The following is a 22977-nucleotide window of genomic DNA, read 5'->3' on the forward strand; positions in this document are numbered from 1 at the left end:
AATATCATTAATCAACATGTATGCACCAAATAATATAGCACCCAAATTTCTAATGGAGAAACTAGGCGAATTGAAGGAAGAAATAGACAATAAAACCATACTAGTGGGAGACTTAAACCAACCATTATCAAATTTAGATAAATCAAATCAAAAAATAAATAAGAAAGAGGGAAAAGAAGTGAATGAAATCTTAGAAAAATTAGAATTAATAGACATATGGAGAAAAATAAATAGGGATAAAAAGGAATACACCTTCTTCTCAGCACCACATGGCACATTCACAAAAATTGACCATACATTAGGTCACAGAAACATAGCACACAAATGCAAAAAAGCAGAAATAATGAATGCAGCCTTCTCAGATCACAAGGCAATAAAAATAATGATTAGTAATGGTACATGGAAAACCAAATCTAAAACCAATTGGAAATTAAACAATATGATACTCCAAAACCGTTTAGTTAAAGAAGAAATCATAGAAACAATTAATAATTTCATCAAGGAAAATGACAATGGCGAAACATCCTTTCAAACCTTTTGGGATGCAGCCAAAGCGGTAATCAGAGGCAAATTCATATCCCTGAAAGCTTATATTAACAAACAAGGGAGAGCAGAGATCAATCAATTGGAAATGCAATTGAAAAAACTTGAAAGCGATCAAATTAAAAACCCCCAGCAGAAAACCAAATTAGAAATCCTAAAAATTAAGGGAGAAATTAATAAAATCGAAAGTGATAGAACTATTGATTTAATAAATAAGACAAGAAGCTGGTACTTTGAAAAAACAAACAAAATAGACAAAGTACTGGTCAATCTAATTAAAAAAAGGAAGGAAGAAAAGCAAATTCACAGCATTAAAGATGAAAAGGGGGACAGCACCTCCAATGAGGAGGAAATTAAGGCAATCATTAGAAATTACTTTGCCCAATTATATGGCAACAAATACACCAATTTAGGAGAAATGGATGAATATATACAAAAATACAAACTGCCTAGACTAACAGAAGAGGAAATAGAATTCTTAAATAATCCCATATCAGAAATTGAAATCCATCAAGCCATCAAAGAACTTCCTAAGAAAAAATCCCCAGGGCCTGATGGATTCACCTGTGAATTCTATCAAACATTCAGAGAACAGTTAACCCCAATACTATACAAACTATTTGACATAATAAGCAAAGAGGGAGTTCTACCAAATTCCTTTTACGACACAAACATGGTACTGATTCCAAAGCCAGGCAGGTTAAAAACAGAGAAAGAAAACTATAGGCCAATCTCCCTAATGAATATAGATGCAAAAATCTTAAATAGGATACTAGCAAAAAGACTCCAGCAAGTGATCAGAAGGATCATTCACCATGATCAAGTAGGATTCATACCAGGGATGCAGGGCTGGTTCAATATTAGGAAAACCATCCACATAATTGACCAGATCAACAAGCAAACTAGCAAGAACCACATGATTATCTCAATAGATGCAGAAAAAGCCTTTGATAAAATACAACACCCATTCCTATTAAAAACACTAGAAAGCATAGGAATAGAAGGGTCATTCCTAAAAATAATAAACAGTATATATCTAAAACCAACAGCTAATATCATCTGCAATGGGGATAAACTAGATGCATTCCCAATAAGATCAGGAGTGAAACAAGGATGCCCATTATCACCTCTACTATTTGACATTGTACTAGAAACACTAGCAGTAGCAATTAGAGAAGATAAAGAAATTGAAGGCATCAAAATAGGCAAGGAGGAGACCAAATTATCACTCTTTGCGGATGACATGATGGTCTACTTAAAGAATCCTAGAGATTCAACCAAAAAGCTAATTGAAATAATCAACAACTTTAGCAAAGTTGCAGGATACAAAATAAACCCACATAAATCATCAGCTTTTCTATATATCTCCAACACAGCTCAGCAGCAAGAACTAGAAAGAGAAATCCCATTCAAAATCACCTTAGACAAAATAAAATACCTAGGAATCTATCTCCCAAGACAAACACAGGAACTATATGAACACAACTACAAAACACTCGCCACACAACTAAAACTAGACCTGAACAAATGGAAAAACATTAACTGCTCATGGATAGGACGAGCCAATATAATAAAAATGACCATCCTACCCAAACTTATTTATCTATTTAGTGCCATACCCATTGAACTACCAAAATACTTCTTCACTGATTTAGAAAAAACCATAACAAAGTTCATTTGGAAGAACAAAAGATCAAGGATATCCAGGGAAATAATGAAAAAAAACACATACGATGGGGGCCTTGCTGTCCCTGACCTAAAACTATATTACAAAGCAGCAGTCATCAAAACAATTTGGTACTGGCTAAGAAACAGAAAGGAAGATCAGTGGAATAGACTGGGGGAAAGCGACCTCAGCAAGACAGTATACGATAAACCCAAAGATCCCAGCTTTTGGGACAAAAATCCACTATTCGATAAAAACTGCTGGGAAAATTGGAAGACAGTATGGGAGAGACCAGGAATAGATCAACACCTCACACCCTACACCAAGATAAATTCAAAATGGGTGAGTGACTTAAACATAAAGAAGGAAACCATAAGTAAATTGGGTAAACACAGAATAGTATACATGTCAGACCTTTGGGAGGGGAAAGGCTTTAAAACCAAGCAAGACATAGAAAGAATCACAAAATGTAAAATAAATAATTTTGACTACATCAAACTAAAAAGCTTTTGTACAAACAAAACCAATATAACTAAAATCAGAAGGGAAACAACAAATTGGGAAAAAATCTTCATAGAAACCTCTGACAAAGGTTTAATTACTCATATTTATAATGAGCTAAATCAATTGTACAAAAAATCAAGCCATTCTCCAATTGATAAATGGGCAAGGGACATGGATAGGCAGTTCTCAGATAAAGAAATCAAAACTATTAACAAGCACATGAAGAAGTGCTCTACATCTCTTATAATCAGAGAGATGCAAATCAAAACAACTCTGAGGTATCACCTCACACCTAGCAGATTGGCTAACATTACAGCAAAGGAAAGTAATGAATGCTGGAGGGGATGTGGCAAAGTAGGGACATTGATTCATTGCTGGTGGAGTTGTGAATTGATCCAACCATTCTGGAGGGCAATTTGGAGCTATGCCCAAAGGGCGACAAAAGAATATCTACCCTTTGACCCAGCCATAGCACTGCTGGGTTTGTACCCCAAAGAGATAATGGACAAAAAGACTTGTACAAAAATATTCATAGCTGCGCTCTTCGTGGTGGCCCAAAACTGGAAAACGAGGGGATGCCCATCAATTGGGGAATGGCTGAACAAACTGTGGTATATGTTGGTGATGGAGTACTATTGTGCTAAAAGGAATAATAAAGTGGAGAAGTTCCATGGAGACTGGAACAACCTCCAGGAAGTGATGCAGAGCGAGAGGAGCAGAACCAGGAGAACATTGTACACAGAGACTAATACACTGTGGTATAATCGAACGTAATGGACTTCTCCATTAGTGGCGGTGTAATGTCCCTGAACAACTTGCAGGGATCCAGGAGAAAAAAACACCATTCATAAGCAAAGGATAAACTATGGGAGTGGAAACACCGAGGAAAAGCAACTGCCTGAATACAGAGGTTGAGGGGACATGACAGAGGACAGACTCTAAATGAACACTCTAATGCAAATACTATCAACAAAGCAATGGGTTCAAATCAAGAAAACAGCTAATGCCCAGTGGACTTACGCGTTGGCTATGGGGGTGGGGGGGAGGAAAAGAAAATGATCTTTAACGAATAATGCTTGGAAATGATCAAATAAAATATATTTTAAAAAAAAAGAAAAAAATGGGTAGATGTACTTAAAATACTGAGTTTTCACCTTTTTATAGATTAAAATCTAAAAATAAATTGGGGATTACAATTCTAGCTTCGCTATAAAGGAAAAGCTAAATACCTTCATGGTTACAATCAGGAGATTATAATTTTACCTTCACAATAAAGGAAGAGCTAAGTACCTTCATTGTTACAAAGAGAAGATATCTAAATCCAATCTTCACACCAGCCAGCTGTTCCAGGGGTACCGCTCAACTGTAGCCCACCAGCCTGCCTGCCTGAACATGTTCCACTTCCCTGCCTTCATGGGAGCCCCAAGTGTCCCAACTGCTTGGTATGAGCCGCCCGCCACTGGTCCCCCACCCCTGAAGCCAGCATGTGGAACAACCCTCCCCTCAGACCAGGCCAGGGCATGACCACTGCCATGGATTTGGGTGCCTGGCTCCCCATGAGGGCTCCAAGTCCAGCTGAGCCCACATGAGGTCTCACCTCATCAAAAAAACTAAGCTTGTCAGTGCTGACACCTGTGTCATAGTTTCACCTGCACAGGCTTAGCCCTTACCACTCTTCTGTGTTGGAACAAATACCTAGTAGATTATAAGACAGAGGATAAGGGTTATTACAAAAAAGAGAAAAAAGAAATATGCATATATTTAAAATTAGAAATATACATAAGAGCTATAAAGTTGTTCATACTTGTTAACCTAGGGATTCCATTACAAGGATTATTGCCTAAGGCTATTATTGAGAGGGTAAAAAGTTGTATATGTATGAACATATTCATGGAACTTTGTAATAACAAGTAACTAGAAATAACAAAAATTCAGTAATTGGGGACAATTAATGAATAGATGGTGATATTTCAAAGTAATCGATAATATAATATTTGCAATGACAAATATTTGGAAATATAAAAAAATAAGGGGAAAAATGAAGAAATTAAAAGAGCAGAAAAAAGAACAAGAATAACATATGTTGTGGTTACATTATGACAAAGTAATTGCCAAAAATCAAGAGCAAAAAAAATTCAGTCAAAAGAAACCCAAATGGAACTCAAAGACATAGGATTTTTATATTAAGACAGATATATAATTTACATATTTTAAACAAATCATAAATAATGATAAGTTTGTAATTTTGCAAATAGTTTGAATGCATTTATAGCATATATACTATCATGTAACATATTTACTTTTTGAAAGAAGATACATATATCTTATACCAGAGAAAAATTTATGAAGGAAATAAAGTTCAGAAGAGCATGCTTCAATCTGCATTCAGACTCCATCAATTCCTTCTATGAAAGTGTACAGTCTTTTTTGTCATGAGTAGTTTGGTGTTCTCTTGGGTCTTTGCATTGCTGTTAATAGTTAAGTGATTCGCAGTTGATCATCATATATTATTGGTATGTCATGTTTATTTGACTCATTTATTTTAAGTTTGCATGAGCAATCATAATTTTGTAGTTTGAAAAAATTCAAGACTTATTTTTCTTTTTTCCCTTCTTGAAATATTTGTGGAAAATCTGGCTACCCATGTAACAATAGCTTCTCCTTCTGGAATCAGCCCTGCAGTACTGAAAGAAAATACATAGGAAAGAGCAATTCATTGAAATAAGTACCCTATTTATGATTTCTGAGAGCATTGAGTATGCAACTAGACCAATTTGCCTTTCAAATTAATAATAATTACTGAAATACTATATATTGATTCAGCAAGCTATTTTTTTGCCAATCAGTATCCCCAAGCTTTTCATTACTCCAACAAAAAAATTAAATATTGATAATTACTATTAAAAAAAAAAAAGAACTCCTTTCCCTTTTGAACATAAATTCCAGTTTCAAATTGAACTGCTGGTGAAAGTTCTTCCTGGAATATTCACACAATTGCTGGTGTTTGTTTGTTTTTCTTTGTTCTTGTTGGCTAAAGTACAAAGAGGAATATTTAATTAGAAAGAATCAATAGTGTTATTTATGTATCCAGTATTTGCTATCTGTCTTAAATCATCATATTTTTCAGAACTTCCTGCTATAAAACATAGGTGTTATGTGTGTATATGTGTATACACAAACATATAGATGAATATGGTTCATGTGAAGTATGTACACACATGTAAAATATGTACATAAAGAAACCATATACATACTTTGTGAGTTTTATGCATAATCTGTGGAATAGATATGTATGAGTTTGTGTTGGATTTGGCTTTCAATTTTTTTGGTGTAGTATTGATATTTAGTGCATGAATATTTTGTTTACAAAAATAGAAAGTTCCTTGAGGTCAGGAATTATTATTGGGTTTTTTGTTTGTTTTTGTAATCCTAGTGACTTACATGCTGTTGTTCATCAAACCTTGTTGATTGTTTGGATGATTGGAAACTATTTTCCTTTAAATGGGAAAGACTGATCATGTAGCTAAATCTTGAATTAATGCCTAAAGCCTAGTATTTTCAGACAAATTTTAATAGAGCAAATAAATCATTTTAATAGTTTTTTTCCAAAATCATGTTGGGTAACTAATAATGAAAATAACTTTTATAATAGCAATAATGTTGCTTCTTATATGATATAAATTGTATGCATCCAGGCCTGTTTCTACAATAACTGAAAGTTTTTAATTTCAAAATTCTTTTAAATAACCTTACATTTTGCTTCATTATTAGCAGAACTATTCTTGACCATGTTTCAAAGAAATGTTTTGTTTCACAAATTTATTCATTCATACTGAGGGCAGACACTGTTTTTGTTGATTGAAAGCATGATCCCTTGAATTCCTGTAATGTAAGCAGTGGAAATGTCATACAAAATGAGCTTTTGTAGTACTCTATTCACCAATGAAGCTTCTATATAGCTATTGAACATGCTTAGGTTTGACAGTGTACTGTCTTTCTCTATTAAATTTAAGAAGGGAAAGTCAAAGAGAGTTAGAGATCATTTTCCATATATAACTAAACATAAAAGTACCAACTGATAAAGGAATAAGGTAAGGTTTTATCACTCCTACTTAAGGAAATATGTATCATGATTTTCATCCATTCCCCAAAGTATAGCGTTCTCAATGTTTCCATTTTCATTCTATGTTCCCATTTCCAAATGATTATAATTTTTTTGTTATTTTAAGCTTGACAAAGCACACAACACACTACATCTCATCTGATTCTGAAAATTCACCATGAGCAATGTAAGTTTTATTATCTCCATCATATAAACGAGATTAAGATTCAAAGAATATAAGTGATGTGTCTAAGATTGAATACACTGTCACAGATCTAAAATTGAACCCAGGTTTCCTCACTCCAAATCTACTGTTATGTCTTCTATCCCAGATGGCCTTTCTTACTAGCTCTATTATTCTCCATCTTGTTCCCAATCAAGAAAACATTTTTCCTTTGTTTAATTTGAAAGTTATTAAAATTTAACTTAATGCTTATGGAACATCCATTTGAAAGGCTCCACATATGTTGATGATTAACATTGTCATATTGAGACTAAAAGAATGATTTGGGAATAAGTAATTCAGTACAGTTTAATAGTTTTGACTTCTATTGACATGACTTTAGTCCAATAAAAACCTTCTTGAAATACTTAGATTTAAGAGATCCTTGTATGGGAAATACAATTTATTTGATATTATTGAAAATAATGTTTCTGGCATCAGAAGTTGCATCTTTTTACTTTTTAATATATTTCCTCTCATCAGATTTTCTTGATCCCTTAAAATCTGCTGTGACCTTACCATCTAATTATCAAGTACTAGAAAACTGGCACCAAAGGCAATGAATATTTTTTGCAATATTCTTCCAATTTTCCTCCTTTCATCTCTCTGTTTCATGCCTCTCTGTTTCATCTTTATTATATTTTCTTTATATGTGCTGCAATTGTACTGGTTGGAACTGTAAGTAACAAGACAATTTTTTAAAAAAAGAAGATTTTAGAGAATGAGGTATAATTAAAATGTAATTATTTCAGACATCAAATTATGGTCATAAAAAACTAATTGCAAATTTATTGTGGGTAATGCAAAAAAGAAAAAAAATCAAAGGAATTTTTTTAATCAAAGATTTAAGCAGTAATTAGCCCCATTTCAGATTTAACTTTTATGAGAATTTTTCGAGGTCACTGTTATTAAACTTTCAAAGTTAAAATATAGAGGGAATGGAATTTCATTCAATATTAAATGATATTGAGCAAATAAAGGTCAAGTTTTTCATGATTATAATAAAGAAGATAGTTTTAAATATATTTATACTCAGCAAACTGAATAATGTCTTTTATTGTTTCTTAATTTGTATATAATTAGATAGCCAAACATATTTATCCAAGTATGTGTATCTATATACCCATATCAGTATTATCTAGCTACATGCATATGTAGATAGATATATTAATGTAAAATAGATATAACAAATATAGAAAGAAGACAAATGATGGTGATTTGAGCAGTTTACCAATGGAGATGATAGAGAGATATGAATACAGATAGATAATAAGTGATAACCTAGTGAAAATAGAGAAAAAAAATATCCATATATATGTAATATTTCTATAATTCATATATATATATATACATATCTGTTCATATAGAGGCCTAAATATATCCTTGAAAATTCCATGATGCAATTTTTACATGGTGATCTATGATTAAATTCAAGGAAGCTACAATTTAATATATTGAAATTAAATTGCACTATCAAATTAAAATTTTCATCAATGTATGTATTATGTATTAGAGGGTGGGTTTGGTTATAATGGAGAAAGAGTAGATGATCCAAGAAAGTAGAAGGAGTGTGGGATGGATTCCCCCTTCAGTCTTCAAATATGTCTCTCCACTAACCCTGCCTTTATTCACCTCTAATAACTGATTAATGGGTGAACCTTTATCCCTTATGGAAAAAGAGACATCAGCTTTCTCCCCCTTCAATATGACAAGGAAGTCTATTTAAAATAACTGACACTTTATTCTAACAAATGGTGGGTAGGGGTAAGATAAATAAGATTTCTGCTCTTTGGATTTTATAGGAAAGAGAGTAAGGAAAGTCCCTATCTGTCTAAAATTATCTTTCTCCCTCCTTCCAAAGTTGAGAGACCCAAGCTTGTCAATCAATAGTCCACTTCCTCATAAAGCTTATAAAACTGATAAGGTATTTGTTATAAATCACTATCTTGGTCCATTATTATATTAGAGATATGGATTACTTGTTTCAGTTCTTGGTATTAAAGTCTTTAATAAAAAATTAATCCAATGTGAATCTATGTTTCAATAGCATCCTAGATGCTTCCTATCTTGCATTACTGTGATGTTTATATTTGTCAAAGTTATGAAGTTGAAGTTTTCTGCTAAAAGTTTAGGAGTTTTTCTTGTTGTGATTGAATTACTTAGTTGTTCTTTTGTCAGAATATATTTCTTTTTCTACCTAAGACTAGTCTTTATTCTCATAAGGTTTAGTGCTATATGTTACCCTATCAAACTCAAACTAATCTTGGTTTCACTCTTAGTGCATGAATTGTATTTTCCTTGTTTTTGAAGTTAGAGAATAGATGTGAAATTGCATATCTATCTCCCTTTCGGTTTGTTCTTTATGTGTTCTTTAATAGCCGCCTTCCCTTTCATAATCCGTATCTGTATAAGCCATGTAATTCAATTTTTCTATAAAGTCTTCTTCATTATCAACTCCTAATCTAGCATAAAGTTCCTCCAATGGTATACAACTTGTTCTGTCCCCAAAGATCACCTCATCATCATCATATTGATAAGATTTTGATTGTTCTGGTTTCAGGTATTCAATTTTTCTCATTTGTGTCCCATGCATCCCCTTCTTTGTCCACTTCCTCATAAAGCTTATAAAATTGATAAGGTATTTGTTTTAAATCACTATCTTGGTCCATTATTATTACACCATCTGGTATTCCTTCTGACTGTTTCTGATTCTGAGTCACTGAATTCTGTAATCCTTATGTTATTCATTGGACTTTGTTCATTGCCATGTAAACTTGTTTCAGATGTTGTTAACTCTGGCTTTCTGTGTGGATCTGACCCTATGTTACCAGCTTTTATGTTTCCTAAATCTGTTTCTGGTTGATTCTCATTCATAAGCTTTAGATTTTTGTTTTGAAGTGTTAAACTTGATGTTATGGGGTTAATTTCTTGCAGATATGCAATGCTGTTTCTAAAATTCATAGGTTCTACTCTATCATCAGCCTGAGTTTTTTGTTCATCTTCACTCTCTTTTGACTATGTAGAGATAGAAACCTCTCTCTCTATGATGTTATCTTCTGGGAATAAGTTTAGCACATCTGAATTTTCCCTCACATCATTAGGATGTGTGCCTTCATTCTTTCCCACATTACTCCATATATATGTTTCTGGCTTCTGTTTAGCTAAGGTGTTTATTGCTAGAGTCACTGTTCATTTCTTTGCTAAGAATTATGTTTGTAGAAACAATTTCAACAACAAATTCATTTTCCAAGAAACAAACCAATTAATAGGGTTATGAAACAGTTTCAGATAAATCTTTGAAATAGATTCATTTTAAGCACAGAATATATAGCTTTTATAAAAAGACTTGAATTGGTGGGAGATCCTTCAGTCTGCTGACCCATTCCTTTTGCATCCTTTGTCACAATGCTTTTCTATATGGTCAAAGAAAGTTTCTGGTATAAACATTGCTTAATTTCATTTTCTCCACCATCACTTCAAGAAACCCCCAGCACTCTCCTCCCCACAAAGAAATGTGATACACATAACTGATGACAATGTCTTTTTTTTTTCTCAAGAGCCCCAGAACAAAAGCAATTCTGGAATCTAGTCATCTACAGTAATGTCTCTAAACAAGTAGGTCATGGACTCCCCATTATGGAATCTTTGTATGGCTTCTGAAAAAATCAAACTAATGTTAACAGCCTTTATTATGGGACACTTCATTTTCTGTAACTCTTAAAGAACTGTGTTGGTCAGCTCAACAATGGAAGATTCCTTCCTGAGGTGGGGAGCATCTGTAGACAAGATGCCATGAGTGGCCATGACATAAATCCTGTAGGCACCTCACTATTTGAGTATGTTGGCAGCATCCATAAATCTTTCCACATCATCAATGATGTTGTCCATTATGATGGTAATTGACCCTCCAACATCTCCAACTACAGTAATTGGTGGTTTTCTTTGGCCATAATCAAAGGCAACTCAACACTAGGGTGGATGGTAGCCTTTTTGACCTTTGGAGGAGAATGATGTCCATCATTCATGTTGAACGCTGTATATTAAGTCTCTCCATATACTAAGCTGAACCCAAGTGAAGTCTCTCAGGATATGATTGGACCTTCTTTCCAGCATCAGGAGACTTGGCTACAATGCCTACACTTCTGTAATTTGAAATTTATTCTTGGATATATCATAGTAGGAAAAGTGATGTTCTGAGGCTGTCCACAGGGAAGCTGAAAAAGCCTTATATTTCCATTTGATGAAGATCCATAGTTATAATGTGTGTTAAACCTGCTTTGGCTAACATAGAAGCTAGGATATTGCACACAATAAAAACCCTCTTTCTCATTTTGCTTTGTTTGTTCTATGACAGTGATGGGAGATGTTTTGAGTTTAGTGTGTCAAAATTCACCAAAAAACTGAGCATACCTTGGGTAGTGTGTCACTTCAAGAAAAAAAATAATTTAATGATATTTATAGTTCAAATAACAAAAATGTATATTTGTAATATATAACTATTTAATAAACCAAAAACTAATTATTTAACTTACCTACTTAGTGACTTCTTTGTTCAGCTGTCAGTTGGTTTCTTTTATTGGTCTTGATATTATTTAACTTGTGTGGGATGCTGAGAACTAAGATAAGTGAAAGGGAGAGGGAATGCTTTGACTAAACTGCCTATTAGTGACTTTTTGTTGCTGAATTTTATTGGCTAAATCTTCAATTGAAGGTTGATATTTTGTACACTTCAATTCAAAGCAAGTGCTACTAACTTCATCTGTCAATCTGTTTTGGTTTTTTGTTGTTGTTGTTGTTGGTGGTGGTGGTTGTGGTTTTGATATTATTTAATGCTGAGAATAAGGTCTCACAAAAGTATGTAGAGGGAAAAACTCTGAGTAAAGTAATTGCTCTATTTTTCAGGGTGCTAAAAGTGTCTGGTAATTGGTTCTAGGCACTCCTCCATTGCACATGAACCAGAGCCCTGCCCAGTCTTCTGCTGGCTCTGCCCCACTCTACCCCTCCCTAGCCAGTTGGCCCAGGGTTTCATCAAGAGCATCAGCTGCCACCCACAGCCTGTTTGCCCATGTGCTTCTTCTGTACATGTGCTCCTCCTCCCTGCCCACTCAGGAGCCCCACATACTGCCCACAGCTCACCCTTGCCCCTGTGGCCAGCTTGTGGAACAACCCTCTGCCCCCTCAGCCAACCCTCTGCTCACTAATGTGGAGCATGGTCATGGTCACAGGTGTGGGCTGGGCTCACTGAGTCTACATGTAGCCATTAAAAATGACTATGCCTGTCAATGCTGACACTGCTCTAGGGAAAGTAAGGGATGACTCCAATAATATTTCTGGCACAGACAGTCTTCAGTGAATAGGCCATGATCAATAACTTGTGAAGATTAAATTTAATTCTCCCATTATAACAATGAAAATACTTAACTCTCCCCTGATTCTAAATATTAATTGTAACTTTTCTATTTTTATATTTAATTTCCATAAGTGTAAACATGGTTCTTAAAAATTATGTATGGAAATCTACCCATTTTTAGATTTACCAAAGGTGCAAACACCCCATTTCACACATTAAGTGGGGAAGGTCTGTAAACGTGTGTGAGAGTGGATGATGAATCAGAATCAACCTGTTGCCTTCTTGACAGTCCTATGTAAAGATTAAAATTTAGGGGAGACTGAGGCAGGTAGAAATTAGTTTCTCTCTGCAAGGAGTATTATATTTTTAGAGGTTTATTAAAGGTTAAGGATTAAAGAAATTATAGAATAAGAAACACGTGCCTAGGCTAGAGAGGCCTAGACAAGATAATCTCACATCATGGAAGAGCCGAGTCTGCTCCAAAGTGGAAGTCCAAAAGAGACCACAAAAGCCTTTGCAATCAGGTTAAATCCCTTCTTGATCTTGGCCCACCTGAGAATTCAGTGAGGTTACAGAGCATTTTGGGGAAGTGGAGCAAGGGCTTGTGGGGATTGACATCCAGAATTCGAGTCTATTTTTATACCTAAAACAAAGTGTCAACTCTGATTGGTAGGCATAAAATTAGGGGAAGACACAGGAAGTGATGCAAAAGAAGCATCTTGAAAATGAGCTTCCTTTGAGAGAAAATTCTTCATTTTTTGGAAGTGGAGACTGGAGAATTCTTCATTCTTTGATCTCCTGATTGGATCCTGTTTTCCTGGTGAGGTTGATAAAGTATCTGCTGATTGCTGCTTTTTTCTCTGAAGAGATGGTCCTCAGAAAAGACTTACTCTTGAGAGAAGCTTCGCCAGGTCCTCGGCTTTGTCACAAATCAGCTGGGAGAGCTAAGTTCAATTTATTTTTTTTTTCCTTTTTCCCCCTTAAAAGCAAATAGAACACAGCCATGTTTGATCTTAGAGGCTGGACCCTGAGTCCTCACCTGGAAAAACTGTTCCAAACTAACTGTCCTCCCTCTTACAAACAACCCAATTAGCAGATCCTCAAGTTCTCACCTTGAGAAAGATTGTATTTTTAGCTAAGTTTTTTTTTCTCTTAATTAGCTGTGAGGGCAAAAACCTGTGACAGAAAGTTTTCACTCTCTCTTAAGAGGGTGAAAATAGTCCTCCATCTGCCCCCAACAGAAAATGTACTTTCTTGTTTCCAAACCCCACCATCTCTAGGATTAACTTAAATGAGAAATAAAGCCTGGAGAGATCAGTAAGGAAGAGTAGTGTTAAAGTAAAACAACAACAATGAAATGGTCCTCTTTACCCTAACAGGCTTTCACAGCCCAGATAAGGTAAAAAAATAATTTATAAAAAAATTTTTTTTTGCCCCCAGACATTCTAAAAAGTGGCCTGGAAGCTGCTTCTGGGAAGCATGTGATAGAAACACATGGTTCTGGTGTTTTCACCCTGAGACAGAAATCAGCTGCTTCCAGTTGCCACTCCTATACTTAGCCTACAACAAAAGGAGTTAATCCTCTCCCACCCTCCAAACAAGGAATTAATCCAAATAAGATGTGACATCCATAAAGGGACGACACACTTACCTTTAATTTTCACACCCTGACTGTAACTCTTAGCCAGTAGCTCCATCTACTGACTAAAACTAGAATTATAAACAATTTAACAAATAAAATATACATATATAATAAATAAATAAAAATGGATTCTACATTACATGAAAGTTTTCTGGCTTTTGAACAATTAGGAACCTTAAAGGTGTCAGAATGCCTCCTATTTCTTATGTTAATAGGTAATTTTATTTTTCTATTCCTAAATATTGTGACAAAAATGCTACCATATAAAAAATTAAAATTGAAAATTAAAATTAAAGGCAGATACACAAATCCAATTCGAGAATTTCAGATACTTCTTACATGGGCAAATGGCAAATACTGACCCCACCCAAAACATGTCTGACTTTTACAAGCCTATTCCTGAACCTCAAAATAAAGAAAATCCTCCCCCCAAAATAGAGATGGAAGACCCCTATCCTATAGCTCAGCTGCAGAACTACCTCTCTAGTGCTCTGCAACTCTTGACTGACCTTACTTTCCAAGATCCTTCTCCTAAAATCTTATCTTCTCCTGTTCCTTCTATCACTCCATAATCAATTCCAGCCTTTAGGAAATCTATGACCTTTTAATAAAATTGTTTTTTCTACCCAAGCTGACTAACTATTCCCTGATTCAAATAAATACCTTTTCCATTTAAATGAAGTGCCTGAAATAGGATGCCATGGGAATGTTGTGACACTAAGACACCATATACTTTTTACTCCCCAAGGTATAAATGAATTGAGATGCAATTTACCCGCATTTGAAGCAGATCCCTTTGTGGTGACAGAAAAGATGGATGACATATTTTTTCAGTATGATTCGTCTTACAAAGACATTGGAAATCTACTCCAATCTTTCTTAATAGAATGTGAGAAAAATAAAATAATTTCTCATGTTAATAAAGTCCAGGGGCACAATGTAGCACATTGACCATCACAAGATCCCAGATGGAACTATAACATCTCTGAAGATTATTTACCACCATAACAATGTAGGGAGACCATTCTAAGTGCAATAAAATAGTGTTCAGAAAACACAGACAAATGTACAGAATTTGAAAAACTTATGCAATCAGATGATGAGACACCCTCCAGATTCATGGATAGTCTCATTGAGTTTGGAGGCCAGTACCTAGATTTTGATCTTTCTAAAGAAAATTACATTAGACAAATTAGAAGACACTTTGTTAATAACACTTGCAAAGTGATCAGGGATTATTTTATAAGTCATTGCCCAAAGTGGCATGAAATGAATCTTGATGAATTGAGAAAAACTGCTGAATATGTTTCAGAAGTAAACAAAGAAAAAGAGGAAGAGAGTAATGAATTTATGGAGACAATTAGGAAAGAACTGAGATATTTAAGAAATAAGATTGATAAACAGGAAAAAGGGCATGATAATCAACCAATGGCACTTGCCCCTCTCCATGAATCTAACTATGAATCCATTACCTGCCATTTCCGTGAGAAGGGCCACTAAATGTTGGACTGTAGAAATATATTCAAGGCAATGAGGAATAATAATTATAAAATGACTATAATAATGATCAAAGAAATCACAACTTTAGGACTGCAATAAATAACTATAATGATTATAGGAATCAATATTTTAGAAATCAAAATTATAGAAATAGAAATTGGGAAAACAATAACTCAACCAAACTAACCCCACAACAGTATAACTTAAGTGGAGCTCATCCAAAAATTTGCTATTGCCCCTCTCTATACAAACTCCATAACAGCCTTATTCAAATTTCTTGGTATTGTCTGTATAATGAAGATATCTTGACCACAAATAGATTGCTTTATTTCAACTCTTGTTCTTCCATTTGTTTCCTTGTACACAACAGACTTTCCCAATTCAACACCAAGACTCAGTGGCGCACTTGACCAGCTCTGTACAGGAAGTGGCTGAGTTGGCTTTGAAAACCCAGTATCCTTTGCTGGCAGTGTTCATGTTTGGGAAGGCAGCAGTTTGAGCTTAAAGGGCACGAAAGTACAAGGATATAGAAATCGAGGCAAGAAGTGTTTTTGGCATCATCTAGTCAGTCAGAGAGCTATGTTCGCCAAGACAAGATCCTCATGGAGAGCAAATGTTGGCATTGAAGTGGGTAAGGAAAGGGTTTGAACAAGAAAGGAGGAGTCCAGTGTTCCTAGTCTCAAGTCCCTTTGAGTCTAATATTTTTAATAGGTACGAGTGTTGAATTTTTTCAAAGGTTTTTTCTGCATTTTTGAGATAATCATGTGATTTCTATTAGTTGTTGATATTGTCAATTATGATGATAATTATCCTAATATTAAAGCAGTCTCACATTCCTGATATAAATTCCACCTAATCATAAGGAATGGTCCTTGTGACATACTGCTATATTCTCCTTGCTAATATCTTAACATTTTTACATCTCTATTCATTAATGAAATTGTTCTATAATTTTCTATCTCTGTTTTTTTTTATCTTCTTGGATTAGGTAATAGTATTATATTCATTTCATAAAAAATAATTTGGTAGGATTCCTTCTCTGTCTATTTTCCCAAATAGTTTCTGTATTATTGGGATTTATTTTTCTTTAAATCTTTGATAGAATTCTCTTGTGAATCCATCTGGCCCTGAGGATTTTTTCTTGAGGCATTCATGGATGGCTTGTTCATTTTTTTTTCCTGAGATGGTATTATATTTCCTCTTTTGTTAATCTGGGCAATTTATATTTTTTGTAAATATTCATCCATTTTACTTTCTTTAACTATCACTTTTTCCAGTCTAGACAATCAACAAAACAATAAATCTATCCCTGAGTTGCTACATTTGCCAATTTTCAAGGAAAATGTTCACACTGAAAATTTCATGATTGGTTTCCTCCAGCTGGCTTCAACACACCCTCATAATATGTCTATCAAGAATAAATTATCATTTAAAAAATTACCAATGTTTAAGAGTGAAAGAGGAAAGAATCAACATACTAGTGTATGTGAGAATTAAAAATAATATGCAATAACAAATATTATATTTATAAAATTTATTAAAATAGAAACTAGAGTTAAAAAGGGAGCTAACTAACTTAAGCCACAGTCTCCTTAAAGAAAAAGGAGAGGGAGGAGCCACAGAAAGTTATAAACAATAAGATAACAACCCAAAAGTGAGGACTCAGTGAAAGGGGTACTGGGAGACACAAAAGGAATTCTGAGTAATGTAGACCAAAGATAGATAATTTCCAATTACACATATATAAACATATGCATGTGTGTATGCATAGGTTTTTCTACATATATATTCAGAAAGATGTACAATCAGAAAAATTGGGGTAGTTGTGGGGAAAGAAACCAAGATAATTGGTACAAAGCCCCTGTTTTCTATTGATAGACACAATTGTAGAAGGATTTGAAGAAGACCTTGGGCATTTTGGCTAGATGCACAGAATGTTTTACATAAAAATCTGGGCAATAGTCACATAGGTCAAGTCATATAATGACACTATTTTCTGGATTGTTAAATGGTCTAACCATACGTCTGAAGTCACACATATCTATTAGAAGTGAAGTGCTATCATTTCAATAGTGTCAGGCCATATCTCAAGGCTATTAAAGTTTTGCTTTTGCACTAAATGGACCCCTGATATAGCTAGTCATTGAAGTAGGTAAGATACAAAATTTCTGTTTGATTTCTTTTATTATCATACTGAATATGCCATGAATAATATAAGAGAATGAACTAACATTTTTTGATTCTCATAAATTTTTATTTTACTAATTCACAGCTTTCCCCCTTACTTTCTATCAACATGTATTTCTTGCCAATCCTAGGGAAATTCATGAATATATCTTAAATATATTTATCATAGGAGAAATTACCTAAGACCTTTAAGGAACTTAGAGAGAGAAATAAGTAACAGATTGTCTTTTATGTGGATATTAGTTTTTTAGAATATTCTCATTTAAAAAGAAGAATTAAGCAACATTATCTTGGTTATATGATGGTAATCCCTGACTCAAATTGCTTCCAAAACTATACAGTTTTTAATATATGGAAACTACTGAGAAGCTCTATTTTGTCTTTATATAAAATGAAATACAAATTAAATGATAAAAGAGATAGTTTGATATAAAAATAAGAAGATCTCCAAAAATAAACTTGGTATGTATTTAAGAATATCATTTTAAGTGATTTCTTCTTTAAAAGTTCATTTAATTATTTTTTAGGAAATAATATAAATGCGTGATATATACAAGTCATAAATTGCTTTTTATAACTTGTTTAGCATATAGAAGAATTATATTTTGCTTCAAGTGAATTAACAAAATTTCAATATGTTGATCCCATTCAACATCATTATATTAATTAATAACTTGAATATATTTTATTATTGATCACTATTAAATGGTGACATGAATTTTTAAGGATACATATTCATAATTTGATTAGTAAAATGAATTCTGTAAATTATATTTAGTTTTCTGGGGCTGGAAAGTCTGACATTCAAGTCTTCAGGATAATGAAACTAAGAAATAGAAAGGTTAAATTATTTGCCCAGTGTCACACTGTTTTTATCTGAGTAAAGTATTAAATGTATGTTTTCCTAACTCCAAGGTCATTAACACTATTTGGTTGGGAAAAACATGCCACAGAACTTTCCGTATTATTAGAAATTTTGGAATTTCAGTTCTACTTATGATGCATATTTTTTGGATTGCTCTTATTTAGTAAATCATTTAGCATCTCCTTTCCCCAGGCTAATCTCTTAATACTCTACATTACAGGTGAGTCAGTAAACTCTATTGGTAGATGGAGTTTTGACACTTGGAATTTCCTATAATGATAAGAACTTACATCCAGACACACTCCTTGAAAATAAAAAAAAAATAAAAAAAAAACAAGAAACCATTAAAGAATGTAATGTCATAATCTCAGGAACAAGAATGACTTTTAAAAAATAATAGGTTTGAGACAAGAGCTCAATTCCAGAATATTGTGGTAATCTCAGAATATTTCAAGAAAGAAAGGTCTAGGATAATGAGTATGAAATGATTATAAGCATATCATATAGGCAAATGGTAAAAGAAAGGGGAATCTGCCCTGAAGGAAAATTAATACCAGAGAAGTTGGTCAAAGAAAAAAATGGGAGACTTTAGTGAACTAGGTGATTTTTGTATGATGTCATCACTTAAATCAACAGATTTGAATCATGAACTCAAGGAAGGGTCAAATGATATGATAAACATTATATCAAACTGATAATCGATCAGAGTATTAAATTACTTAAGTTTGAATTCTCTAATGACTTTTGTTTTATATATATAGTTACTATTATATAGATATAATAGTATTGTTATTATTATATGCATGTGTACATATAATAGTAGGCTTTCATCATTATAACTCTTTAATCTAATAATACCAAGAAGAACTTTCATTCTGCCATTTGTTTAAAGTTGAGGTTTTTTTTTTTTTACTTGAACCAGATATTTTGACTTAATTTACTGTCATCTTGAGGTTTGGTAAGAATGTATGAATTTCATGTATCCAATTAAGTATTGAAGAGTGTAGAATCCAACAATCTAATAAGAACCATTCTCAAACCATGCCTAGGGTTCAAAGGTTTTGTCATGCATATGACAACAAAGTATTAGTCTTATAATTATTACAAAGGATAATAGCTAGTAATTAAGTTTTGAAAATATCTAATGGGTTGTGATTGAGGAATAGGGTGAATTTCATGGGAGAATATGCAGTTATATTTTGCCTACCCTAAATTAGAAGTGATATCAGAAGTTTTGCCTGTTTAGATAATTTGATGTCTAATTAATATCCTTCATTAATTTCCTTAATCCTTAGATTTCTTACTCTTCTTTGCATCACAGTAGAAGGGATGGTATTCTTTTTATCTTTATCATCATGTGGAAACCTTTTTGAAGCATTCAATTGCAGTTCCTGTAAAGATCTTTCTAATATCCTTACCCTGCCTTAATCTCTTTCCTGACCTCCAATCTTATATCTCTAGCTTCCTATTAAATAATTCAAAATGGATATTCTAACCATAGACATTTGAAATTCAACATGTGCAAAATCCAACTTACTACTTCACTCCAAATCATTCCCTCTAAATTCTCAGTTAAAATCAAAAGTACTACCATCTTCCTGGTCACATATGTACATACTTTCTATGTCATCCTCAATTAATTTCTTATTCAGAGGCTCCATATCTAAGGAACCATCAAGTCCTGTCAATTTACCTTCATAATATTTCTCCTATATAGCTCTTTACTCCTCTATCACTGACACTACAAAATAGTAGGCTTTCATTAGCTTCTTTCTAAATGTAGATCAAACACTAATATCTGTAGTGGTGCAGCAAGGTAGCACAGTGGATAGAGAACTGGACCTAGGGTCAATAAGACCATAGTTTAGTGCAAGCCCAAGACATGATCCTTGTTGGATCATTAAACCTGTATTTGCTTCAGTTTCTTAAACAGAGAAAATCAGAGTACCTACCTCCAAAGGATCTCATTATGATCAAATGAGGTTATCTTTATAAAGGACTTAGCACATGTTATTGTGGTGGTTATTTAATTGTTTTTCAGTTGTATCCAACTCTTTGTTACCCATTTTGGAGGTTTTTTTTTTTTTATGTGAAGATACCGGAGTGACTGTCCCTTTCCTTCTAATTTTACAGGTGAGGAAACTAAAGGAAAGAGGGCTAAGTTACTTGCCCAAGATCACAGAATTAGGATGTATCTAAGGCCATATTTGAAGTCAGGTCTTCTTGACTGCAGGCCTGGCACTCTAATCTACTGTTTAATAATAAACTACATTATTAGCACATAGTAAGAACTATAGAAATATTAGCTAAAGTTAGTATATACTAATTTGCATATAAATATTGGCTAATATTTCCTGGTCCTCCCAAAAGCAAGTCATTCCAGTTTTATTTTTCATTCTTCGTACAAGGTAATTTTCATGTTAGCTGTTGTATCATGCTCATAACAATAAAAATAATTACATATATATGCATTTATTTTTTTGAATGAGAGTTTATGACACAATGCACCAAAAGGAAGAAAAAAAAAACTTTTACTTACAGAATGCTTCTTAACTGAATAATTGACTGAAGATATGTTTTGGTATAGTGTCTGCTTCTCACTAGAGTTATCAAATTTCCAAAAAATAGTATAATGTTCAGTTATACTATACAATTATTTAGGGTTGGAAAACAAAATGATGACTTTAATTTTAATCTAAAGCTCACTGTTCAACAGAAGGGAATATAGTAGGTTAGCTGGATGAATGAGCTGGATATTATGAATTTTCTAACAAGAATTAAACAAAAGTTTAATAAATGGACTGATTATCTTTTAGAACTACAAAATAAAGAAAATCATTAGATGTGTTCTCTTCATGGGTAAATCTTATATAAATGTTTACAATGATCTCTCACAAAAGGACACATTATTTCTGTTCTTGTTCTGTCATGATCTTCTGGAAGATCTATGATATTTGAGTGAGGTAAGAGCAAGTATGTGTTCATTCCTATTTTTTAAACCATTTTTATATTCTAAAATTTGAAGATAATTGAAATGGGTTTATTTTTTGGTGTGATATTTCTGTTTTGGAGAGGTTTGAGAGACTGTGGGGATTAGGCAAAAAGTCTAGTCTACAATTTTATTACATTCCTCAGAACTCTCATTCTTTTAGGTTAAAAATAATTCAGTCAGAAAATAAATTTAAAAGCCAATCAGACTACAGAGTTATATCTCTTTATATTCCAGGCAAGGTAGTTTAAAGGAAGGGATGATTTGATTCCCACCTCTAAGTTAGCTGATAGAGAAACACACACACATACACACAACTCACTAATATATACACAACTCCTGTTGTGTATATAATATAAGTAAAAGGAAAAATCAAGTTGTCCCACTTATTTTGATTTTAGGCTGTGTCACAGCTTCCAGTGCTCTTTCAAGAAACTAAGATTTTTATCATCTGATACTCATCCTGATGGTCCCATAATGTATGACTCGTCTATTAAGGATATGACTATAGAAAACAAATGCCAAGGATCAACTAGGTAGCTCAGTGGATTAAGAGTCAGGCCTAGAGATGAGTGATCCTGGGTTCAATTCTGGTCTAAGACACATCTTAGCTGTGTGACCCTGGACAAGTCACTTAACCTCCATTGCTCAGCCCTTACTGCTCTTCTTCCTTGGAACCAATACACAGTATTTATTCTGAGAAAGGAAGTTAGGTTTAAAAAAAATAAAGGAATATCTACCCAAATAAGATTTTTCAGAATTAAGTTGTTGTGCCAGGTATGTGAATGTAACAAAGAGTTTGAAATGTGGACATTTTTAATTTATGTGAATATTTTTATAGTTATGCATTTATTCATTCAAATAGGTCAAAATTTTAAATTTTTAAATTTAAATTTATTTTAAAATTTAATTTTATTTACTTTTTATGTAAATTTTATTTTATTATAAATTTATTATATTACATATTATATTATTATATATAATTTATTTATTTGTTTATATATAGAAAATAATTAAATTTATTTAAATTTACAATTACTTTAAAGAAAAATACTTGTTAATGCAACATCAATAAGGCATTTGAGGCATGATACAAGGTAGGAGATGAATCAGGCATGGAAGAAATCATACATCTGGGTAAGTATGGACCTGTAATTTCTTATGGTGATATAGTGCAATAGCCAAACTTTTGTAGTGGTAAATGTTGTTCTAAACAGGAATAATCAGTGACACAAACCAAAATGTAACACAAATATTTGATTAATATATGTTGGATGACAACAGGAAGGACTTGGGAGGGTAAGTTTCCATGTAAGCCTAATGGAGAGACCAAAAAAAAAAGAAAAAGAAGAAGAAGAAGAAAAAGAAGACTAGAGCACTCAAGGTGGCTAAAAAAGAAAGAGGTT

General features: G+C 33.2%; 1 pseudogene; it reads right to left on the bottom strand.

Annotated features, from left to right (window-relative positions):
- Positions 1-10623: 10623 nt before the first annotated feature.
- LOC100619886 (phosphoribosyl pyrophosphate synthase-associated protein 1-like) lies at positions 10624-16532 on the bottom strand (annotated as a pseudogene).
- Positions 16533-22977: the final 6445 nt, after the last annotated feature.

The sequence above is a fragment of the Monodelphis domestica genome, chromosome 6 (genome assembly GCF_027887165.1).
Source record: "Monodelphis domestica isolate mMonDom1 chromosome 6, mMonDom1.pri, whole genome shotgun sequence".
Lineage (NCBI taxonomy): Eukaryota > Metazoa > Chordata > Mammalia > Didelphimorphia > Didelphidae > Monodelphis > Monodelphis domestica.